The following is a 5,033-nucleotide window of genomic DNA, read 5'->3' on the forward strand; positions in this document are numbered from 1 at the left end:
TTGCGGTTTATCAATGTTAACAAATATGACCATAAAAATATGAGAAAAATTATTTTCATAAACTTTTCACTTTTAGATCTGAAATATATGAGAAAATGCAACATGTGACTTTTTTCCTTTAGTCATGAAGTATGTTTTAGCATTATTACTAATTATAGTCACTATTTATGTGATTTTTTATCAAAAATTCATAAATCATGCATAAAGACTTCATTATAGCCAAATATTTTACACACATCTTGTAAAATTTCATGTGACAACATACTAAATTTCTATGACCAGATTCGAAATATAACTCATATAAACCTATTTACCCATTTAAATACGATTTTAACTTAAAAAATTCATATTTTGAGCAAAACAATTTATTTTAACATGAAAATTTACAGGCCATCATTAGATAATATATGTGAAAACATATCCAAAAACCACTGAAAAATTCGAAGTTTAGCTATTTTTCGTCCAAAAATGACATTTTTATCATAAAAATCACATTTTAATGCCAATAATATATAAAATGAACAATAAATTCCATAAATAAACCAAAATATCCTAAAAATCACTTAGGACCAGAAACTTTTAACATGCAAAGTTATTTTTAGGTTTATCTTCATAAATCCAAATTAATTAGTTTTGTATGTTAATCTTATAATTCGGAAAAACCATAAACCGATTTGCATGCAAATAATCTAAGGCTCATGATACCGTTTGTTAGATTCATTAATATCATAAGTTTACATATTCATATATGAATTAATTTATTTAGTCATAAAATAAATGGAAGATATTATGCATGCAAACTAAAACAAGATAAGAGAAGAAATCGTCAATCTTACTTATATGTTTCAGATTTTAGGGCACCAACAAGATCTCCTTCTTGTTAGTTCTTGAGCTTTCCAACAATGGATGAACAAAGGTCCAAAATTAGAACCTCTCCCAAAAGCATATACCCAAGGAATACCCTTAATAACCAATATTATTATGATCTAGTAACGATATTAGTCTTACTTAAAAATGACACAAAATATTAATTTGTTCTCTCTTATTTCGGTCAAGAGAGAAGAGATTTGTGAGATTTTTATTTATCTAAGTATTTCCACAAATTGTAGAGAGAATTTTGATTTACTTACACTAGATAAACATATATTAAGTTGTGATTGAATAAATAGAGAAAAAACCCTCTAACCTTTCTATTTAAAAACCGGTTGGCTTGGGTGGAGGGGAGGCAATGCATGATGCTCATTTTCTTCCCAAGAAAAATAGGTTTGCATGGCTACTATTAGGCTTTAATCATTGTGTTTTCTCTTATTAAAATAATCAACACAATTTATCCACTAATACTCCCTCCAATATTTCGGTACATACAAAATAAAATGGAAGGTCCATTTTATTTTGTCATTTGTCAATTGTGATATATGTGACATGTTACTTGACATGTGAATTTGTAATGTATTTTTAACATATTAAAAATCAACATACTCATAAAATATGCTGTCATATACAAAATCCACTATTAATTCGTAATTACTTGTGCCAAAACGGTTTATCAAATTATAAATTATAACGTCTTGTATTTATAATAAACTATTCATTCAATTTCAATTATAATTGTTTCGTAAACAATAATTTTATCTAAGTAATAAAACAATTCGATTACTTAGACCGTATCTAATTTAATCGAATTATAATAAGACACGTTAATCTTACTCACAAATCATCCGTCAATTTTAAGCAATTTAATTAACTCGTATCGGCTACGATTAATTAAATAATCAATTAAGAGTATTTCCCTATAGGTATGACCTAAGGGGATCAATCGATCACCACCGTCACGCACGACAAAGATAATGTCAAACTCTAGTCACCAATCATTATCGATATGTGTGGACCAGTTGACTGTAAAATATTACATCCCACATGTATTCTTAAAATGTGATTTAAACATGTGATCATCATGATCGACAGTTGTGATCGCATTATTGTCGGAGGACACATATTCCAACAATCCAATTACCCAAAACAACTACTCAAAAAGTAATAAGGTTGCCATAATTTGTCATTTTCCCATGCGACATTACTCTTCCCCTCTTAAAAAGGAACTTCGTACCCGAAGTTCACCTTCAAGACGAACTATAACCATTCCACGAGATGTTAAATTTTATTTAATATTGACATTGCGAAATAATTGTATTATGCGTTGAGACTAACAACTAACATGGTACTTTATTGACATTACATAGATAGAACTTTTGCATATTAAGACCATACGAAAAGTGGATATCATAAATACTTAGGTGGAATATTCCGTCGCCCATTATTATACATTAACACCGAGACTCTTAAGTGACAATAGCCCAACTTGTGTACTTGACGCAACAAGTTGTAAATTCAAGACTGCAACAAGAACTATAGCCATTGTGCAACATGATATTTTAGGCAATTCAATTAAGCATCCAAAGAATGAAAATAATGAAACCATACTTATATTACGCAAACAACATTTGACACATGACGACGTGATTACCAAGCATGACAATTGAACTTATTATCAACAAAATACATACATGCATGATGACCATCCATAAATTATAACAAAACAAACGATAATCAAAGGCACTCGATCGAGCTAAGGAGCAACTCGATCGAGTTCATCAGTTACTCGATCGAGTATGTCGAGTCCAGTAAGCGTTTCTAATCCACATACGCAATTACTCGATCATGTGAGGGGCACTCGATTGAGTAACCACAGATCTAGCTGCTCAACATACCCGTTTTCAAATTCAAGGAAACATAATCATCGCCGGAGTTTCATCTCCGACATTATCCACCTGCATAGCGAGTTTTAAAATCAAACAAAATACGGCCTTATGGCCAAGTACAACCCAAAGTATATCCAAAGTACTAACAAAAAAAGTAACTACCAACTAAGAATCCATGAAAACCGATGTATAACAACAAGAAACAACATCACTCTAAACCCGACTCCTCCATCTCCTCATCTCCACCTCCTCCTCCGGATGTGTCTGCTCCAGCTGTAACTCCTAGGCTCTCCCCATGTAGCATGATTTATACCAAAGGAGTGGAAAACTCCACTGTCATCCCCGACAACCCTCCACCAGACTGGTTGGGCCGCGTTGGTCCCAATGCCCTACACATACGCCATCTCGTGAAGGTTCTGGAGCGTCAACGTATGCCACATATACCCTCGCTGTGAGCTCACTCACCCGTATCTCAGGACTAAAGGACGAAGGGTAGCTGGGATACTGATACTGTGGAGGCACGGGTTCCTCTGGCTGAGTCTCAGCAACTCTCTCTCTCATCCGTCTCGGACCTCTCCCTACTCTAGGTTGCCGATCCTCAGGTATAGCCTGATCCCCCTTGGTCGGCTTTGGAATCACCTCCAAAATACCATCATCAATGAGGTAGGTCTGCCGTGCAGGGGCCTCCTCATCGTCATCGGAGTCCGATGCAACCACCGCCGCCGTCAAACAGACAGTAACAGGAAGATGCTCAAGGTCAGGTAACCTCATCCCACTCATACCCCATACTCTCCAGGCTAACCCACCACCCTCCAAAGTCCTCTACCATTACTGGTCGATGGACTAATCTCGGTCCAAAGTAGGCACAGCTGGGGCCATAGGTGTATGGGCCGAAGAGGCCTCAAAGGTAGTCAACCGCTCAGCTAACCGTGTGGCAATAGCACCAAATCAATACCTTCCCTGGCAGATAAGGACGTTACCATCTCGGTTGCCTGAGGAACAGTAATAATTAAATGTCGATAAAAGAACAATTATATTAAAACAAGCTATTAAACAAAATGAAAGGTACAACTCGTGACATCTAACAACTACGTGAGACTATCTCTACCATGACTCGTGGTAGACTCGTCCCTCCAAGCACCCAGCTATCATCCAAGTATCAACCTGCTAAGACCGACTGCTCAGCATAATGGATCACGGCAGACACAAACACAAGATGACAACACAACAACACCATACAAGGTCAGTAACTGAAGGAACATACAAAGGCAGACACAACAAGAGTCAGCAACATGCATACACCACCTCCTCCAATCACCCATACACCTCTGACTGCCCGAAGATCCAGTCCTGCCAGATTACCAATCGCAACCGGTAATCCACATCGCCAGTGGGGGACCGCAGCCGTACCCACCTAATCCCCGCTCATCCAATCCGAGCTATAACCCATGTTCCTTAATGTGCACATCCCCTCCTGTGGCAGGTTCCATAGAGGGCAAATCAAGGGCGTGAAGCCACTCCCCCAAGTGACTCCACTCAGCCGAGGGTGCACCTCGCGAACCAGAGACAAACACAACAGAACCAATTATACAGTCACAACATCAACACAATCAAGTACTACAACCGACACACTATATAACTAACAGTACTGAGTAGGAGAACCTACCTCTATCAAACCGCAGCGATTCCGCACACGACCGTAAGACAATAAGCAACCACCATAACCACCTATAACAAAAAGTATAATTATCCATTACTACTACCATACTCACAACCAAAATCAAGGAAGACGATGATGATGACGGCAACATACCTATGCATAGAAATCCAGCGATAAGACTGCTACCCGACTCAAGCTTCCTATCCCCAAGGTGTATCCACTCTCAAAAGCTCCAAGGAGATGAATCATGGTAAAGGGGAAATGATATGACGGCATCTAGGTTTAGGAGAGAAGGAGAAGAAATGATTTGGGTTTCACGATATCACGATTTATATTTCCCCGCTGAACTCCCGTTACTCGATCGAGTTTGATACTTACTCGATCGAGTGACTAAGCTACTTGATCGAGTAGCCTCCGCTAGATCGAGTCTCCTGAACTCAAAGGGTTACGACGTCTTGTGGTTGACTCGTAAGGTTTCCGAAGGTCTAGATAGGTGTCTAAGGCCAGTCAACGATGGTCAACGGGTCCTTAAAAGGACATGTATTATAGTCTTCCCCCCTTAAAAAGAACTTTGTCCCCGAAGTTCACTCAACCTCCCCCACGACACAAGGTGA

This window comes from Silene latifolia, chromosome Y (genome assembly GCF_048544455.1).
Source record: "Silene latifolia isolate original U9 population chromosome Y, ASM4854445v1, whole genome shotgun sequence".
Taxonomy (NCBI): Eukaryota; Viridiplantae; Streptophyta; class Magnoliopsida; order Caryophyllales; family Caryophyllaceae; genus Silene; species Silene latifolia.